Source organism: Pipistrellus hanaki (assembly GCF_964339955.1).
Source record: "Pipistrellus hanaki genome assembly, chromosome: 8".
Taxonomy (NCBI): domain Eukaryota; kingdom Metazoa; phylum Chordata; class Mammalia; order Chiroptera; family Vespertilionidae; genus Pipistrellus; species Pipistrellus hanaki.
Genome location: NC_140510.1, coordinates 34,126,804 through 34,148,577, shown reverse-complemented (window position 1 = coordinate 34,148,577; position 21,774 = coordinate 34,126,804).

Genomic DNA, 21,774 nt, shown 5'->3' with positions numbered 1-21,774 from the left:
TGACTTGGCAGTACAGTCCCTTGCAATAAAGGAGTGTAAATAAAAAATAAAACACATGTGTTAATGGTTCTTAGTGTTCAATAAAAGTTAAATCTGTAAGTGTCTCTTGAGATATCTTCCTTCCACAACTTCACTGCCAGGATAACTCAATCCCGGAACGAAAAAGCTTAAGGTATTTAGGAACAACTGAAAAGATGGATTTGTTCATTATGTTAGTATAGACAGAAAACTAAATTTGTGCGAAATGCTGAGGGGGCAGACACTTGTAAAAAGCACTGCCCAGTGGCAACCAATGGGGATCCTCACAAGTGAGCTGAACTGAGCCTACGGAGCTTTCAGTTAGAGATAAATGCCCAGGAGAGGGGGTACCAAGAAGCATGAAAGTTGACAAGTCCAGGACAATAGGGAAGAGGAAACCACAGAATTCACACCCCTAAAAAGTCAAGATTTGGAAGAGGAGATGCTTTGAATTGTCAGCACCAGCAGAGTGGGCTCTGGGTGGGCAGGTTTGAACACAGGGAAATTAGACCGTTCTATGACCTACTATACTATAATGTTTCAAGAGGACTCTGTAGTTGCGGGCTGAACTGCTGACCTCTTAGAGAGAGAAAGAGGTAGGGCTGATCAGCAAGTGGCCATGGCTACTGGCTAGGCCCGAAGGGAGAAGTGGATCAGACCTTGCTTCTCTCTCTGGGCCTTGCCAGCAGCCAAGCCTCTCTCTCTCTCTCCCAGAGGTCAGCAGGTCAGCCCACTGGCCAGCGGCCTGGGGTAGCTGCTGATCAGCCCCGCCCCGCTGATCAGAGATAGGCCTGGAGATGCTGCCTGGCAAGGACACCAACCAATCAGAACCAAATTTGGGGGAATTGCCAGGAGTCTATGGCTGCCTAGGAGGTGGAGCTTTTGATGCTGACTGGCATAGAAACTGACGATTCAGAACCTACTCTGGGTGACCTGCGAAGGCAGCAGCTAAGGTAGGGGCTGAGGAGGGGTTTTAAGGGCAACAGCTATTTGGTGTAAGGTGTTAAGAAAGCGATTCAATTTTTTAATGACTGGTTTGGTGGTATAGTGTATATGGCTGGCTATCAGTCCAGATATAGGGATTATGTGTTCTTGTCTGCCAAGAGCATCTCCTCCTGCTGAAAAGCACCCCCCCGCCCCCACCACACACACACACACACTTAAGCAATCCTACCCTATATAATCTATCTATACTAATAAAAGGGTAATATGCTAATTAGACCAGTGGACCAGCTGTCTTCCAGACATTTGACTTCCTTCCAGATAAAGCCATGGTGGTGGGGGCTAAGGCAGAGGCAGTTAGGGGCAATCAGGCTGGTAGGGGAGGGCAGTGGAGGTGAGATCAGGGTGGCATGGGGTTAGGGCAATCAGGTCAGCAGAGGAGGGCAGTTAAGGGTGATCAGGCAGGCAGGCAGGCAAGTTGTTAGGAGCCAGTCATCCAGGATTGCAAGAGGGATGTCTGCCTATACCAGCAGTCAGACTCCCCAAAGGGGTTCCAAATTGGAGAGGGTGCAGGCTATGCTGAGGAACCATCCCCCTCCACGCACGAATTTCATGTACTGGGCCTCTAGTTTACTATATTAACTCTGCTGTAATTTACATCCCTATGACTATTTTATAACTACCAAGTTGTACTTCTTAATCCATTCCCCTTTATCATCCATCTCCCAACTCCCCTCCTATCTTGTAACCATCAAAATTTTAACACATACTCTTATACTTTTTGAATTTTGCACCCTATGCGTGGGTTATTTATAAAAACTAGCAAATTTTAAAAGACCACATGACTTGTGAGGAAGAAGAGGATGGCCATTTCTGCAGTTAGATGGTGGGTAGCCAAGGGGCACAGCTCAGAATTTAAATAAATGCTCTGTCCAGGGATGGGTATCAAGAAAAGGAGAAAAGAAATTCACACCCACATTCCCCTTCCCCCCCCTCCCCCCCCTCCGAGCACTCTGTGTGGGTTTAAAATTAAATCAATTCTTGAACCAGCAATCAAGGAATGATTGAATTTTCAAAAATTAAGGAGATAAGAAACAGAGAGAGAAAGGGAGAAGTGGGAAGGAGTAGGACAGGGAGGAAGAAAATACAACCGGTATCAGCAGGCAGAATGGCAAAGGACATAAATCCGAGGTTTCCCAGGTAGCTTTGGGAGTGAGCTGGTAAAGCTGTGCACCAGGTAGGAGGGATGGGCACTTGGAGGACCGGGGAACTTCAGTGCCGTTTTACTGGGGGAAACCAGACGTGCTGGAGAGCTAGGAATGGGCAGATCCGGAGCAGGATGTTTTTGCAATGACAGCTTTCCAGGGAAAATGCTGCCTTCTCAACATCTGCATGCATCCAAGCACTACACCTGGACTCTTCATTTCCAGGCCTTGGCTTGATCCTCAGGAAAGCAGGCCTTGGGGTCCTACTTGTGATTCTAAAACGGAATAAGTAATGATTTAATTCCCAGCCAGTAAAGGGCAATCCAAATGACTGGCTCCACCATTTCCCCAGGGCTAGTTTGTAACCTGGGACAGAAATAAGCAGTGTGTATTAAATCAATACAATCGCTCACAAGTTTAAAAAAAAAAAAAAAGTCATTGCTTTGGTGGCTGGCTGTGTATGATATGAACTATTTGTTTCTTAATGGTCTGCTTTCTTCAGGTGATGTAAATCTGGCCACATTTGCACAGTGAGCCAGCAGCAATCAGGGACTAGGTGCCTTGACTGATAGGATGTAAGTTACAACCCCCTGCCTGCCCATTGGGCTGCCACAATGACCAGGTTTCCTGAAGGAGACAATTGTGTAACATGTCATGGAATTCCCTGCTTTCTTCCTTTCTACCCACCACAGTGGGGCCGCTCAACAGAGCATGGAATCACGGCAGACCAGAACAAGCGTTCGTGTGTGCCACCCAGAAGGCACTGTTGGCTTTCTTGTGGTCTTTCCCTGCTTGACCACACCAATGAGAAAGTCACTGTCTGCCATGGCATCTAAGATGTGAACCAGAATTAATATTAGAGTGTGTCTGTGAAATATAATGATACATGTGTCTGTCATAATGTGTTACTGAGGTTTAGAAAAGGGGAGCATCCTGTGCTGGCCTGAAGAAGCCTTGACACCCCACTCTTCTGTTTCTCTACCTCCGGCTCCTCCACTCCTTCCACTCCCTGAGATAGATCTTCCCGAGGCTCTGTCCTCAGCTCTCTTCTCTTTCTGGGGTCTCCTCCACCTCTCCATTCTTACCTTCACTCCTGTGCAGTTGACTCCCAACTTCACCTCTGCAGCTTATTTCTCCAGATGGAGATGTCACCTGCACAGTAGGCAGGCATCTCCACCTACTTGTGTAGTCTTTTCAAGAGTAAACATTTTACTCCACCCTGTTCCTTCCAGGCCTTTCTCCTCCTGACTTCCTGACAGTATACCACTGTTCTGCCGGTCACTTGGCCTAGATCCCTACATTCATTTTTCTTCCTCATTCTGCCTTTCCATGAACCTCAGGCTCGAGTTCTCACCCTGGTTCAGGACCTCATTGCCTCTCCACTGCCATTGAACTACCTCCTGGGTGAATTTTTCTATTTTAAACTTTCACTTCTCTGACACACTGTTGGCTGTGTCATCCCTTCAATGCTCTGATCCTTCTGCTGAAAAAATGTTCACTGGCTTCCCTTGCTACAGAATTAACATTATTTCAACAAACTTGAAACTGTCCCTTTGTAATTCTACCATTGATGAATTTCTCTAAGAGTTTCTTATACTTTCACAGTTTCAGCCTTTATCACATTCTGAGGTAATGAGTTCTCTAAATTTACTATGTTTGAGGTAAAATAGTTCCTCAATTTATGTTGTTCAGATGCAAGTAATATAAATGCTACTTAAACTAATTTTAAAAAATAAAGGCAATTTACTGTCTAAAGACAACCTACTGATTCACATAAACCAAAATCTAGAATTTACTCCATTCAGGCACGGCCACTTCTCAGGATCATATTAGAGATGTTTGCCTTCTCAGCTACAAATTACACCTGTTTGTTCACTCAGATGAAATATAGTCTTTTGCTAATAGCTCCGTGAAGAAACTTTTGGCAAAGATTTGATTGTCCCTGGTGTGTGGTCACATATCCATCTCTAAATACAATGGGGAGTAAAATATTTGGCTAGACCTGTTTCACATTTCTACCATTGTGACAGAGGAAAACAGATGTAGGGGAAAGTTAGCCTTACCCAAATCTCAAGGTATTTATTCTCTAATAGATTTGTCTAAGACTTGTATAAGAAAGTGTGTGAACTGATGGACACACACACACACACCCCGAATGATTTTGGCTACATGTAACAAAATGCCCAATTCCATGGGGCTTAGACAATAAAGAGCTGTCATTATCTTACTTTAACCAAAAGTCTGAAAAGAGAATATCCCAGGATAGTAACCAGGGACAGGAATAAGCTGTGTGTATTAAGTCAATACAATCGCAGTGTCTCTTTCCATCTTTCTGCTGGGCCATCCTCAGTCTTCACCTCGCAAGGTGTCTGGGGAGCTCCAAGCACACCTCATATGGCAGTGTTACAAGCAGGAAAATAAGGCAGAAGAGATTTCCCATCCCCTCTCAGAAGCTCCTACTACATGACTATTCGTCCCAGTCATTGGCAGGAACTGTCAGAAACCCATCCCAGCTAGATCTTTGGGAAGGAAAATAGGAGAGTGGTTTAGTGTACCACATTCGTCCCTGGGGTGAGGTAGATCAGTAAGAAAAAAAGTAAAACGACCTTTGGTAGGTGACTAATAATGTTTGCCATTACATCATACTTCTTATTTGATTTTTGAACTTTTTAAACTTTTGGTAGTGTTTCTCACACAGAGGGTTGTCTTTTTATTTTATTTTATTTTTATTTTTAGATTGTTGTTATTTTATTTCCAGTCATAGTATTCTGGACTTCAAAGGAACTTAGGCATTTAGTTCAGGGCTTTTCAATTTTATTTATTTATTTTTTCTTCAGACCTGTAACTCATCAAACAAATGCAAATAAATGGGCGAGTATAAACATAAGCTGGTGGAGGTCTTACCAGCCCATGGCCCTGAAGCCCTTCTGGAAAGCTAGAACCCTTCAGAATGCAGTGTAAAACCACAGTCCCCCTCCAGCTCTCTCATTTTAAAGAACTGAGGTTCAGAGAGGTAAACTGATTTGACCTTGTTTTTTAACAGATTATTTAGAATTATAGTCTAGGTTTTTTGCTTCCCTAATCTCTTTATAACTCCTAGGTTTTATAATCCTGTAATGTATTTGTCTTTAATATTTTTTCTGCGTCCATATGCTAAAAAGTCCTTAAAAATAAATGTTAACAGAAATTCTTACATTATTTCAGTAGCCTTTTATGATCTGTTTCTAACTACTATTCTCCATATAGAATCCTGAGTAAAATACAGTATTTCTGGTGCAAGTAATCAGTGATCTAATCTGTTGTAGGCCAAACAGGGTGGTGACTAAGCACCTAGATGTTAAATATGATACTACATGTGTTCCAATCTTTCCATGAGCATTACTTTCCTCATTTATTAAGTTGGAGTAATTATAATCCTTACCTCGATGGATTAACATCCATGTGTAATGTATTTACATAGCCTAGCACATAGACACTGCTGTGTGTTTACTAATTTCTAATACTTTCCCCCAAATCCTTCTTTGTCTTCAGTGATCTTAAAATTGTTGGAAATTTTCTTCCCAGAGAAAAAGAGCCAATGATGCCTAAATCCAGAGCTTTCTATCATATGTTTAGATTCATTTCCATAAATGCATTTTTTCACTTTACCTTCTCCTCCTCATCTATCCTCTATGGTTTTCATTTTTTACTTTTCATGGAAACTAAGGATAAAAGATCAGATTCATATGTTAATGTTGAAAAGTCATTTATAAAGAAAGGAAGGGCAGTTTAAAGAATTAGGCCACTTGGCTTGGAATCACCAATGCTTCAAAGTTCCCTATTATCTATCCTTATAATTTGGTTCAGGATCCCAGTACCCCTTCACTGTTTCCTTGTCCATACTCCAAATCCTTGACAAAAGGATGGAGAGGGGAGAGTTATTTTAAATTATCTAAATATCTGAAACTACAGATAGGTAGTTGTGTAATTCTGTATATACATAACAACATTTTCATTTGTCTCCTTTACCAAGGACAGCTTCAGAAGTATCTCCTCATAAAGTTCAACACAAATTAATGAGACTTTTTTGTAAATGTTAATGTGTTCTCAATATTTTTTATAATTATTTAATTAAACATTACATTGCTTTTTTTAAATACTGAATATATAAATACTATATAATTTCAGAAACATTAAAAAACTCATATGGAAATATCTCTCTTAGGGAAATCTGGAAGAGTTTTGTACCTGTGGGCATTGGTGGTTCAGTGGTAGAATTCTCGCCTGCCACGCGGGAGGCCCGGGTTCGATTCCCGGCCAATGCAACATGCAGTTTTACTTTCATTTTAGCTTACATATCTTTAGGTGTTCAAAACACACTCAGTGATGATACGAAATGTTTACCTTATGCAAATAAGGAACTGAACCACGGCAAATTTCCCGTTTCACCTTTACTTTGAGAACAGAAACAGCTGTCTTTCTAAGCTTCACTGGTTTTCGGCTTTCCCTTTAGATTTTTATGGGGGGGACGTCCTATAAACCATGTGAACAAAAATTATGTGTTGTGTACTTTAAGGATATGAATAGAAGTGGAAAAAAAGAGACAGTGGCTGTTTGGAGATGCCGGGGATTGAACCCGGGACCTCACACATGCGAAGCGCGCGCTCTACCACTGAGCTACATCCCCCAGCCGGTAGCAAGCCTCCTGGAATAGACTTTCATTCATTCTCTTTCTTGTTGGTCACATTTCTGCACTAATTTCTTAGGCGTTCATTCTGGTGCGAGCTTCTGCCGCACATTTCAACCCCTCCTGCACCCGGTTCAGCTGCTTTCCGTGATGCATCTGGACCCCGCGCAGCCGGCAGCGTAGGGCCCAGCGAGGACCCACCGGCCTCTGTGCACTCTTGCCGGGCGCCTGGCGTTTGGATAAAGGGCAATGGGGCACCCTGCCCGCCACGGAACCCGCCGTCCCAGCGGGAGAGTGGGAAGTCGGGGTGCCTCCTTAGGGCGGGTGAAGACTCCGGGGACCCAGCATCTGGGATGCCAGTGTCTCCCTGGTGCCTCAGGAGACCTGCTTCTAAAGTTGGGCGGTGGGGACTTTCTGTGCGAAGCCGAAAACCTTACGATTTTATCAGTACAACCCCCCAAACAAACCCTTATCCCGGGCAAAAGACCTGTTCGCGCCAGATCTCTGCAAAGGGGTGGCATGTGGGCGTTCCAGATAACTCTTGGAGATGAAAACGATTTCGCAATATGCTCTTCTCTTTCATGGGGCCTAGACGGAAAGAAAGGAACCGACACCGCTACTCTCTTTGTAGTTTGATTATAGAGAAGTGGTGATACAGTCAGGGCAGGATGGGTTTTTCTCTGTTTGATATGTACATCTTGGACCCAGCTGACTGATGGATGTGATGGTCATGTAACTCACTGGACACCTTTGAATTCCTCTGAAATGTTCCTAACCACCAATGGCACTCCTGCCCCAAAAGAAGAAATTGCTCCTCCTGGCAGGTTGTTTGCCTGCCAGGTAAATAGCGTGAGCCATTCACAGTTAGATGGTATGTGTTTGGCCTTTTCTGAAGCAGTTTAGCCCGCTACCTCCCCCCACAAGACAAAGATGGGTGGGGTAAGCCTCAGACACTCTCATGGGAAGGAGCTGGGGAGAGAGAGACTTGCTGTCAGGGGAGCTGGGTCAAGGTCACTTCAACCAGCAGTACTAAGACTGACCTCAACAGGCAGCACAATGGGGGCCTAGAATGCCCACTCCCTCAGTGGCAGCAGTCACCCCTTAGACATGACAAGGGCAGCAGGCCCGAAGCCAGGGGGGGAAAGCAGATGTTTCAAAAAAAACTGGGTAAACCACAAGTTTCATAATTAACTCCCAGATTAAAAATAAATGTTACTGTGTTTGCTTACGGTAATTTAAACAAATAGTGGCTCCTAATCAGATTTTGTTTTTTAACGAGTACAAACCACATGCTGAGCTAATAATACAATAATACAGAATACTAAAAAAAAAAAAAAAAAAAAGCCACGTCATGGGACAGTCATTAAGGAGTTCCTTGCCAAGCCAGAACATTTCCAAAGCAAACCCTGCATTCCATCTTGAGGCCCTAGAACTTGAACATCTGTTGATTCTGAATCAGGAAAGAGGGACAGAGCCGTTTCTCCGACCCAAGGATTTCACCAGTGCAAATTATAACTGTAATATTAAGGTCATTGGAAAAGAAGCTCTTTGCCTCTGGTGACGTCACCTTGACATCCTCTTTAGGATCCTTTCCTCAAGTTGTGGCTACCCTGTCCATTACGTGACGCCCTCTGGGACTTCTTTCTCACAGAATTCTGACATTTCAGAGCTGAAGCCAGAAAAGGCCCCCTGTTACAAGGCCCACTCCTCCTATCCTACCCGTCCAAGGCCTAACTAGATGCATTTGATTTAAAAAAAATGAAGCCAAGGTACAATATCTGCAAATTAATAAACGTGATACATCACATAAACAAATTGAAAGATAAAAATCATATAGTCATATCAATTGATGCAGAAAAAGCATTTGATAAAATCCAACACCCTTTCCTGATAAAAACTCTCAACAAGGTGGAAGTACAAGGATCATACCTCGACATAATAAAAGCTATATATGATACACCCACAGCCAACATCATATTCAATGGGCAAAAACTAAAACCATTCCCTCTAAGAACAGGAACAAGACAGGGATGCCCACTATTGCCACTCCTCTTTGACATAGTACTGGAAGTGCTAGCCACTGCAATTAGACAAAAAGAGGAAATAAAAGGCATCCAAATTGGAAACGAAGAAGTAAAGTTATCCATATTTGCAGATGACATGATATTGTACATAAAAACCCCAAAAGACTCCATTAAAAAACTAATTGACTTAATAAATGAATTTGGCAATGTAGCAGGATACAAAATTAATGCCAAGAAATCTATGGCACTTCTATACACCAACAGTGAGCTTACAGAAACAGAGACTAAAAAAGCAATTCCATTTACCATCGCATCAAAAAAATTAAGATACCTAGGAATAAACTTAACTAAAGAAGTAAAGGACCTATATGCAGAAAACTACATGACACTGAAAAAAGAGATAGAGAAAGATTTAAACAGATGGAAGAACATACCATGTTCATGGATTGGTAGAATCAACTATCAAAATGTCCATACTTCCTAAAGCAATCTATAGGTTCAATGCACTCCCCATTAAAATACCAACGGCATATTTCACTGACCTAGAAAGAACTCTTCAAAAGTTCATTTGGAACAATAAAAGACACAGCAATCCTGAGAAAGAAGAGTAAAGTAGGAGGGATCTCAATACCAGATTTCAAGCTGTACTACAAAGCCACTGTTCTCAAAACAGCCTGGTACTGGCACAAGAACAGACATATAGATCAATGGAATAGAATTGAGAACCCAGATATCAACCCAAATCACTATGCTCAGTTAATATTTGACAAAGGAGGCATGAACATACAATGGAGTCAAGACAGTCTCTTCAATAAATGGTGTTGGGAAAATTGGACAGATACATGCAAAAGAATGAAACTAGATCACCAACTTACACCATACACAAAAATAAACTCAAAATGGATAGAGGACTTAAACATAAGATGGGAAACCATAAAAATACTAGAGGCATCTACAGGCAGCAAAATCTCAGACATATGCCAAAAGAACTTCTTCATTGATACTGCCCCTAGGACAATGGAAGCTAAAGAGAAAATAAACAAATGGGACTACATCAAAATAAAAAGCTTTTTTACAGCAAAAGAAACCATCAACAAAACAACAAGAAAGCCCACTGTGTGGGAGAACATATTTGCAAATGTTATCACTGATAAAGGTTTAATCTCCAACATCTATAGACAGCTTATACAACTAAATAAAAGGAAAATGAATGATCCAATTAAAAAATGGGCAATGGACCTAAATAGAATATTTTCAAAAGAAGACAGAAGGAAGGCCAAGAGGCGCATGAAAACATGCTCAAAGTCACTAATTATCTGAGAGATGCAAATCAAAACAACAATGCGGTACCATCTCACACCTGTCAGAATAGCCAACATCAACAAATCAACAAACGACAAGTGTTGGCGAGGTTGGGGAGAAAAAGGAGCCCTCATGCACTGCTAGTGGGAATGCAGACTGGTGCAACCACTGTGGAGAACAGTATGGAGTATGGAGTTTCCTCAAAAAACTGAAAATGGAACTCCCATTTGACCCAGTAATCCCACTCCTAGGAATATATCCCAAGAAACTAGAAACACCAATCAGAAAGGATATATGCACCCCTATGTTCATAGCAGCACAATCTACAATAGCTAGAATTTAGAAACAGCCTTGGTGCCCGTCAGCAGATGATTGGATCAAAAAACTACGGTACATCTACACAATGGAATACTATGCTGCCATAAAAAGAAGGAATTCTCATCATTTGCAGCAACCTGGATAGAATTGGAGAACATCATGCTGAGTGAAATAAGCCAGTCAATGAAAGAGAAATACCACATGACCTCACTTATTTATGGATAATAAAGAACATTATAAACTGATGAACCAAAAGTCAGATATAAAGACAGTAAAGCAACAAGCAGACTGTCAAATTACAGCGGGGAGGGTAAGGAGATTTGGGGGAGATAAGAGATCAACCGAAGGACTTTTATACATGCATATAAGTACAACGAATGGATACAAAACTCTGGGGAGGGAGGATATGTATATGAGGGGGGGTCAATGTTAAAATATGTACACAGATAATAATTAAAAAAAAAAAAAAATGAAGCCAAGTTCTGGAGCCAACAGAGGAAGTGAAGTTGATTTATGGGACTGGCTTCATTGAAAAGAAAGACTCAGTGGGGTTTTTCAGCCTCGGTGGCTGATGGGAAAGATAAAACAGGAAGCCCAGTTTTGAATTAGGCGGTCTTGTCAGGAAAACTTGTTGGATTGCCACTCTTCTGTAGGTGCATACAACTGTCCCAGCTCTGCTCACAGGCGAAGAAAGGCTGACTATATGTCCAACTTAACGGAATATTAAAAATTCCAGTTCTGATCATGGCTGAAGGAATGAATCAAAGAGAAAAGGGATTAAGAGGTACAAACTTCCAATATGTACAATATCTGGGAAGTAGTAGGGGAGAGATTTGGTGTCAGGGGAGCTGGGTCAAGATCACAGCATGGGGAATAGAGTCAAAAACATCATAATAACTATGTGTGGTAACAGATGGTTACTAGAAGTGTGATCACTTTGCAAGATATATAAATGTTGAATCATTGTGCTGTACACCTGAAACTAATATAATGCTATGCCAATTATAATTAAAAATAAATCAATTTAAAAGCCCAGTCCTATGTTCTACCCTCCTCATATCTCTCTTGATTGGGGACCGATTTCCCTCTTGTCACTCTCTCTTTGTCACGCACATTACACACACACTAGTCACACTGACTGATCTTAGGCCCTCACTTTAGGCAGGTGACATTTCTCTCTGGCACCGTTTCTACAGTTCCTTCCCCACTCTTACTGCAGCTCTTGGCACTCTGTCCCGCAGGTGTAGAGGATCTTTCCATCAGAGCCGGCTCTGAGCTCACAGGCATATTCACAGTCCAAGCAGCAGTTCCTCCTCCTCACAGCACATTGGGGTTACTGGCAGAGCCTTTAAAAATGCTGGTGCCTGTGTGAGCCCAACCCCAACCAATTAAATCAGAAGCTCTAGGAGTGGGTGCAGACATCAGTACCTATTTAAACTGCCTGTTTATTCCAAAGTGCAGCTAAGCCTGAGAGCCTCTGCTTGAAGACTATTTGCACGTCAACAAGAGATGTTTAGTGATGGTTAACTTATTGGGTTAATCATTTTGCAGTATATACAGACATTAAATCAGTATGCTGTATACCTCACCAATACAATGTCATATGTCAATTACATCTCATTTCAACCATTAATTAGAAAGACTCTACAAGACACTAGGAAAGGCATAGGAGGAGTGTAATCTGTACTTGGCCGGAATAAAACCCAGAACTCTCCAGTCCCCCCGGCCGATGTTTTATCTACTGAGCCAAACCAGCTAGGGCAGTTTGCAACACATTATTTTACTCTTCAGTTCATAACTACTAAGAATTCTTCATCACCACAGTTAATTATCATTAACAATAACCTGGGGGCCTCAAAAAAGCTACTGGTTACATTTAATTCAGAGAAAGTTAATAAACATTCCTCTTTTCAATAAGTACACCAACATGAAAAATTATAGTGACCATACTTTGCATTTAGAATTACAAGTATTTATTGAACAGTAAGTTAGATCCTACTTGGAAAGATGAAAATTCTATAACATAGATTCTGCTTACAAATATGAGGAAACAGAAGGAGGTACATATTTAAGATGGTATTTAAGGGAGATGTTACAAAAGCCCACACTTCTGGAAGCTATCAATGATCAGTAAGTTTAAGAAAGGGTGTTTTAAGACTGGAAGGAACCAACTGTTTACTTAAGTATAAAAAAATAAATTTAAAAAAGACTGGAAGGAGAAAAAAATCTCCATGTATATGGGGTATGAAAGATTTTTTTTCAAATTTAGACAATCTGCTCAACCATAGGAGCTTTTTAAAAAATATATATAAATATATATATATATATATATATATATATATATATATATATATATATATTATTGATTTTTTTTTTACAGAGAGGAAGGGAGAGGGATAGAGAGTAGAAACATCAGTCAGCTGCCTCCTGCACATCCCCTACTGTGGTGTGTGTCTGCAACCAAGGTACATGCCCTTGACCAGAATCAAACCTGGGACCCTTTAGTCTGCAGGCTGATGCTCTATCCACTGAGCCAAACCAATTTTAGCATACCATAGGAGTTTCTGTAGTTGTGTAGTACTGGCCCATTCACAAAAGCTACAAATAAGACACACACTTTCTCATGGTGGTCTCTGACTGAAGTCTCATTTTGCAGCTAACTTGAGATTAGGTATTATATTTCATTCTATATGAATTCCCATAGCACCAAGCACCCACTGAGTTCTCAATAGGCATATAATTAATACATGCTGACTTACAATTTCAATTGGGAAATTGGTAAAACGTGTCTTTAAAAATAAATAGGCATAAGGGATTATATTGGAGTGATGAAGATATTCTGAAATTGGATTATGGTGTTGTTTTCACATCTCAGTAAAATTACTTAATTGTGCAGTTAAAATGGTTGAATTTTATATGTAAGTTATATCCCAAAAAAGTCTTAAAGGGGGTATGTAAAGGAACAAAATGTGCTAATAACGGAATGAGATTGATGTGACAGTGAAAACTTACACATGCAAACTGCACAACTAACCTGGAAAAGAAAAAAAGATGAGACACGAAAGAGGAAAATTGGAAGATGAAAGACAATGATTTGTGAATAGAAGGAAAGAAGAAAACGGCTGTTAGGGAAACTACAATTTCCAATAACTATTACAAGGGTGGGGAGTACAATGTATGTGTTGGGTGCTTAACTAAACACAGGGGAACGCAGAGATAAATTGGAATCCAACTGAGTGAATTTTACAATGGAATTTTGCATGAAGTACCAAAGGAAGAAACAAACACACAAGAACATTTTAACTTGCCCAAGTTCCTATAGATGAGATGTTGAAAGCAGAAGCCAAATCAAATTTATCTTAGCCTTAAATCTGTACCCCTAGGCTGTATGATTAGCATAAGTCTAAAGAAATCCTTTTTAAGGGGGGAAATAACAACAGACCCCACAGAAATACAAAAGATTGTAAAAAAAAAAAAAAAATACTATGAACAACTCTACTCCAGCAAACTAAACAACCTAGGAAATGGATATATTCCTAGAAAAATATGACTTCCCAAAACTCAATTAAGAAGAATAAAAAAATCTCAACAGGCCAATACCTAAGGAGGAAATTGAAGCAGTGATCAAAATGCTCCCAGCAAACAAAAGCTGGGGGCCAGATGGCTTCACAGGGGAGTTTTACCAAATATTCAAAGATGAACTAAAATCTGTCCTTCTCAGACTATGCCAAAAAATTCAAGAGGAAGGCACACTTTCAAGCTCTTTCTATGAAGCCAGCATCACCCTAATCCCAAAACCAGATAACGCCACTACAAAGAAAGACAATTACAGGCCAATATCCCTGATGAACACAGATGCCAAAATCCTCAACAATATTATAGCAAATCAGATTCAGCATTACATTAGAAAGATCATACACCATGACCAAGTGGGATTTATTCCAGGGATGCAAGGCTGATACAATATCGACAAAACAATAAATGTGATACATCACATAAAAAAACAGAGACAAAAGTCACATAATCATACCAGTCGATGCAGAAAAGGCATTTGACAAAATTCAACATCCTTTCTTGATGATAAAAACTCTCAGCAAAGTGGGAATAGAGGAATCATACTTCAGCATAATAAAAGCCTTATATGTCAAATCTACAGCCAACATCATATTCAATGGGCAAAAACTAAAGTCATTTCCCATAAGAACAGGAACAAGACAGGGATGCCCACTTTCACCACTCCTGTTTGACATAGTACTGGAAGTGCTAGCTATAGAAATCAGACAAGAAGAAGAAATAAAAGGCATCCAAATTGGAAAAAAGAAGTAAAAGTATCCTTATTCACAGATTATATATTATATATATATAAAACCCTAAAGACTCCATAAAAAAACTACTAGAACTAATAAATGAATTTGGCAATGTACCAGGATAAAAAATTAACACCCAGAAAGCTATGGTGTTTTTATACACCAGCAATGAACTTACAGAAAGAGAAAAAAAAAAAAAAATCCCATTTACCATTGTAACAAAAATAATTAAGATACCTAGGAATAAAGTTAACCAAGGAGGTAAAGTACCTGTATTCAGAAAATTACAGGATGTTGCCGAAACCAGTTTGGCTCAGTGGATAGAGCGTCAGCCTAGGGACTGAAAGGTCCCGGGTTTGATTCCGGTCAAGGGCATATACCTTGGTTGCGGGCACATCCTCAGTAGGGGATGTGCAAGAGGCAACTTGTTGATGATTCTCTCTCATCAATGTTTCTAACTCTCTATCCCTCTCTCTTCCTCTCTGTAAAAAATCAATAAAATATATTTTTTAAAAAAGAAAATTACAGGATGTTGAAAAAAGATATAGAGGAAGGCATAAGCAAATGGAAGAATATACCATGTTCATGGATTGGCAGAATCAACATAATAAAAATGTCCATACTATCCAAAGCAGTCTATAGATTCAATGCAATTTCCATTAAAATACCAATGGCATACTTCAAAGACTTAGAACAAACTCTCCAAAAATTTGTCTGGAATAAAGAAAGACCCCAAATAGCCACAGCCATCTTGAGAAAGAAGGACAAAATTGGAGGGATCACAATACCAGATATCAAGCTATACTATCAAGCCAATATTCTCAAAATTGCCTGGTACTGGCATAAGAACAGATATATAGACCAATGGAACAGAACAGAGAACCCAGAAATCCACCCAACCCATTATGCTCAATAATATTTGACAAAGGAGGCAAGAGAATACAATAGAGTGAAGACAGTCTCTTCAGTAAATGGTGATGGGAAAATTGGACAAATACATGCAAAAAAATAATGAAATTAGAACACCAACTTACACCATTCACAAAAATAAACTCAAAATGGATAAAGGACCTAAACATAAGATAGGAAACCATAAAAATCTTAAAAGAAGCCTTGAGCACCAAAATAGCAAACAGTTGTCGTACCAATATCTTTACTGATACAGCTCCTAGGGCAATGGAAACTAAGGAGAAAATAAACAAATGGGACTATATCAAAATAAAAAGCTTGTGCACAGCAAGAGAAACTATCAACAAAACAACAAGAAAGCTCACTGCATGGGAGTTATATTTGCCAATGTTATCTCCAATAAGGGTTTAATCTCCAAAATTTATAGAGAACTCATAGAACTTAACAAAAGATAAATAATCCAATCAAAACATGGCCAAAGGACCTAAATAGACACTTTTCCAAAGAGGACATACAGAAAGACAATAGACATATGAAAACATGGTCAAAGTCACAAATCATACAAGAGATGCAAATCAAAACAACAAGATACCATCTCCCACCTGTCAGAATGGCTATCATCAACAAATTAACAAATGACAAGTGCTGGAAGGATGTGGAGAAAAAGGAACCCTCGTGCACTGCTGGTGGGAATACAGACTAGAGCAGCCACTGTGGAAAAGAGTATGGTGTTTCCTAAAAAAAACTAAAAATGGAATTTCCATTTGACCCAGTAATCCCATCTCTAGGAATATATCCCAAGAAAACAGAAACTCCAAACTGAAAGGATATATGCACCTCTATGTTCATAGCAGCACAATTCACAATAACTAAGATTTGGAAACAGTCTAAGTGTCCATCATGATGGAGATGAGTGGATTAGAAAACTGCTACATCTACATGATGGAATGCTACACTGCAGTTAAAAAGAAGTAATTCTTACCATTTGCTACAGCATGGATGGAACTGGAGAGCATTTTGCTAAGTGAAATAAGTAAGTCAGAGAAAGATAAATATCACTCATTTGTGGAATATAATGAACAACATAAACTGATGAGCAAAAATAGAACCAGAGTTATTGAAGCATCAAACAGACTGTCCAACCTATGAGGGAAGGTGAGCGGGGGAGGGGAGAGTTGGAGGGTGAGGAAATAAGAGATCAACCAAAGGACTTGTATGCATGCATATGAGCATAACTAATGGACTCAGACTGGGCGGTGGGAGGAGGAGAGCATGTGCTGGGGTTTGGGGATGGCTGGGGAGAGGTCAATGGGGGGAAAAAGGGAGACTTATGTAATACTTTTAACAATAAAGAATTTTAAAAAAATAAAGAAATCCTTTCTAAATTTGTGCCAAAGGCTGTTATTTGTCTCCAATATCTGGTCTCCCTTCCACGATAATAGATCTTCTGACTTTCAGCTGCACACAAGGCCACCAGAACAATGACATGGCCAGTCCTGCCAGACTCTGGAGAAAGAGGCACATCTCCTTCCTCGAAGGACATATTTCCCCTCACATCCCATTTGCTGGACCTCCTCTTGTGACTAAACATAGCTCCTAAGTGAGGGCTGGAGAAAAGTGTGGGTGGAAACTTAAGGGGGAGGGCACACCTGGGGAGGTGGGCACAGTTGGTTCCAAGCAGCTGTGGAGCCACCAGCCCTAAGCTATCTGCACCTGGATATTATGAGGAAGAAGTTTTCTTCATGTTCCAGCCGCTTTACTTAGGATCTCTCTTTTCCATAATAGAACCTAACTTCTCGTCGATAAAAAGAATTACTCTCTCATGGACAGAGTAAACATACAGGCATACGTTACCCCTTAGATGGGCAGTATTGTCAGTGTTACCACACCAGGCCAAGGCTCTCTCGGCCCCACCTGTGGAGTTGGGCTCAGACAGGCTGGATGGCAGCCAGCGATTTTCCTCTTCACTGACGCTCGGTAAAGAAAGGATAGAGAACTTTCTTGCTTAGTGATCACCAAAGGGGAAAGGGAGGAAAGGCAATAATAGCCTAAGGAGATACTCTTTCTCAATAGCTCCTCTATGTTTTAACTACCCCTAACTGATTAGAAGCAAATTAAGAGGAAAAAGCAGCCATAGCTTTTCCTTGGAATTCAGAGGTTTAGCTCAGAGGTTTAGTACTTCATGCTGCTCCCCTCCAATTCTAAGCTTTTGTTATTGTGTTACAAACTCCTTAAAAAGTGAGAAATAGATATAAATGTTAACTGGTATCCCAAATGCTCATATTTGTTGTCCATCTTGTCTAACCAAGATGATGCCAACTATGATATTACCCTTATCCTCACTTACTCAGGAAACTAAAGTTTCCCACTGATATACAAAAAGAAAAAAAGGGTAATAACAGTATTTATATAAATATTGTGTGGAACCCCCAGAAAACATTTTCATAGCTCTGAAAATATATTTGTATATATTTGCATATGCATAGTGAAAATGTATAATACATATATGCTTTAAGAATTCTATGCATCTTTATTAATGTTAAAATTTCTAATATTGATTGACTAAATATTGATTGGAAATAGAGATTAGAAGAGAAGGAGTATATAAGATGATTTCCAGTGTTCTGACTTGAATAATTACAAGCATGGTGGTATTATTCAATAAAACAGAGAGAGAGAAAGTGAGCTTTATAAGTGGTCATTAATTCTATCTTGATTTTGTTCAATTTGGGATGCATTTATCTCTACAAAGGGAGATCTTCCATAGATACTTAGATGATAGATTTAGAGACAAGGATAGAGGTTTGGCATTAAAATGTATATTTGAGAAACACTGGTATAGAGAAAATAAAGTGATGGACTGGATGGGACTATTTGGGGAGAGAGTAGTGAATGAGACTAGAAAGAACTAAAGGTCTAGCTTTGAGGAACCCAAACATTTAAAGGCTGAGAAAGGAGAATGAAAAGAAACAGCCAGGGAGACGGGAGGAAAACCAGAAGAATAAGGTTTTAGGGATCCCAATGGGAAAATAATGTTTCAAAAGGGAGGTGAGTTTTTAAATACTGGCACCTGAGAAATCAGGCCATAGATCCAAGATGTAAAATGTCCATTAGTTTTAGTGACATTGAGGTCATTGTTACCCTTAATAAGTTATTTCACTACAAAAATCAAATGTTGATTCTTCTAATACATGCTATGCAGCTTTTAGTTATTCTCTATGAGAAATTTTAAAACCTACCTTAAAGACATTATTTCTTTGAAAATAAATTCATCTGAAAATTAGTAAGAGCCAAGGAATCAAGAAGGCATACAAAAATAAAAATAAAATAAATAAAGGCATTTTAAATCACAGGAGACTTTGCAAATAGAAAAGTTTTGTTTTGCTTTGTTTCTGGTACTAAAAAAGATGACACTTATTCATTCACTTACTCGGCAAATATCTATCACCTACCAGATGCTGGGTGGAGTTGGGGACAAAAAAATGACACAGGTAGTATTGTCCCTATTCTGACCATCATGAGGGGAAGGGAACAAAATATAAAGAAAGTTATAAATTGTGCAATAAAGAATATGGTAGAGGAAACTAAAGAGTTCCATATGAGCACACAGGATGAACACATAATCCAGACCTGAGGGAAGGTTTAGGGGGCCACTTAAAGCATGAACAGAGGATGCATGGGGACAAGGAGGATGAAGAAGAGCTTTCTAAGCAGAAGGAGCTGAATATGCAGTGATCTAGAATCCAAGGAGATCAAAGTGGCTTTAAGGGCCAAAAATAAAATTAGTGTGTATGTGGTGGGGGTGGGGGTTGGGGGAGGAGAGGTATGTGCTATATTATAGAATCTGAAAAGGAAGAGCTGAAGCTGGAGAGTAGGTGAGATCTAGTTTATGCAGAGCCTTGTAAATACCATACAAGCTTTTAGATGTGAGAAACCATGCAGAGTCCTACGGAGGAAAACGACATGAAATTTTATTTTTAGAAAATCATTCTGGCGGTGATATATTGAACATATGGGAGGGGGCCCCAACAGGAAACAACTGGAAGCTTTATCCTGGCATTCAGCAGAGAATTGGGCAAGAGATGATGCTCTGTGGCTGCACTGTCCCCTATGGTAGCCACTTAGCAACATGTCTATTTAGATGTGGTTAATCTAAATGGAGAAGGTAAATAACCATTAATAGTTTTTTTTTTTTTTATCGTGACTACATATTGAAATCACATTTTTAATACATTGGGTTAAATAAAGTAGATTGTTAAAATTAATTTCATTGTTTCTTCTTACTTTTTTTGTGGCGACTAGCAAATTGTAAAACGTACACATGTGGCTCACCTTACTTTCTCCTGGACAACACGGATTTAGAGCCTTTGCATTGGAAATAGAGAGACTGGGATAAACAAAGAGACACGGAGGAAATGGGTTTGGCAGAACTTGCATGTCAATCGGGTATGAGGGATAAGAAGGAAGGAATAAAAGAGGCTTCTGACTTGAGCAACTACGTGAACAAAAGGTAGATAGAAGAGCTCCTAAGGGTAATAAAGGCTTTCTTTTTGGCTTTATTTTTATTTTAAAATGGGAGATTCAGTATGTCTGAGTGAAAAGGTAAAGGAGTCAGAAGAGAGGGAGGCAATAAAGGTATGTGAAAAGTTCCTTAAGTTACTTCCTTGGGTACAAAGGCGTTACACCTGCTTTATTGCAGCAAAAGAAAAGCAGGAAGGGATGAGTTGTGATATAGTTGGTGATAGTAAATTCAAGATTTTCCCATGATGAAATCTTCTATTTTCTCTGTGAAGAATAGAGTGCATCTACTTGGTCTCGTGGCCAAGCCATTATGTTTAAAGATTTGATAAAAGTGGAAAAACTAGAAAAGAAAACTTCCAGGCAGCATGGAGACCCAGATGAGGCTGGAGAAAGGAATGTAGAGAGTCCCCAGTCCAGCAGTGGGGCCCAAGAAAGGGGTGCCTGTGACGAAAGCACAACAAGGCCAGACATGTTGGGAACTGACAAAGGTATGACTAAAGAGGTGAGCAGGAGCTCTAAGATTTTCCCGAAAGGAAGTAGAGAGGAAAGGGTTGACCAGATGCTTGAAGAATTTTTTGAGGTCAAATGAGAATGAAGTTTTTAGGTTTGATCAGTGGGATCTTTGTAATAAATATTTCAAAGACAGGGAAGATCAGAGCAATGACATAACCCTGGAAGTGAATATCTAAAGTAGAATAGAGGCGATGGTTAATAAAGATGAGATGATCAAGGAATTGATAGGCTTCAGATGTTCAAGGGAACATTAATTCACCTTAGAGCACATGTGTCAAACACAAGGCCCGCGGGCCAAATCCAGCCCGCCAGGCCTTGCAATGTGGCCCGCACTGCGCTGTCATCACTGCACTCCGCTGTCAGTTTATGACATTGTCAGTTTATGACTGTTCAGTAAACCATTCGGCCCGCGATTTAGGCTGGATTTTAGATTTTGGCCCCTTCTCTGATTGAGTTCGACACCCCTACCTTAGAGGGATAGTGGGGTCTGGATAAAGCAGCCAGATGCATATCTTGAAGGAATGGGGGTGGGGAAGGTTGATGACTGGAGGGAGGTAGATTTACAGCATGGTAAATATCCAATTCATGTTAGTTTCTTTGAACAGTTCACATACACATGAGTAAATGATTCTGTTTTACAATTTCACATTAGAATAATGTGCTATTCTTTCCACAAACACATGGAGATACATTCTACACACACACACACACACACACACACACACACACACATCCACATTGCGCTATACATTAATTCAGTTTTTTAGACAAAAACTGTTACAGAGAAGTGGGAAAAATATGTTAAATTGTCCATTTTCTTTTTGTGGTACAGGTAGAAAAAAGATGTTCGGGTTCTTAGCATCATTAACAATAGAAACTCCATAAATGTGCTCAAACAATAGCTTCTAAAGGTTAGGGGCAAGCCGTGCTGGTACATGCTGAAGAAGCATTTTTTAAAGACAAGTATTTATGGTGAAAAGAGTGCTGAACTAGGAGTTGGAAAACCTAGTATCCAAGCAGATTGGTGAGTTATCCGTTAGGTGTTTAGG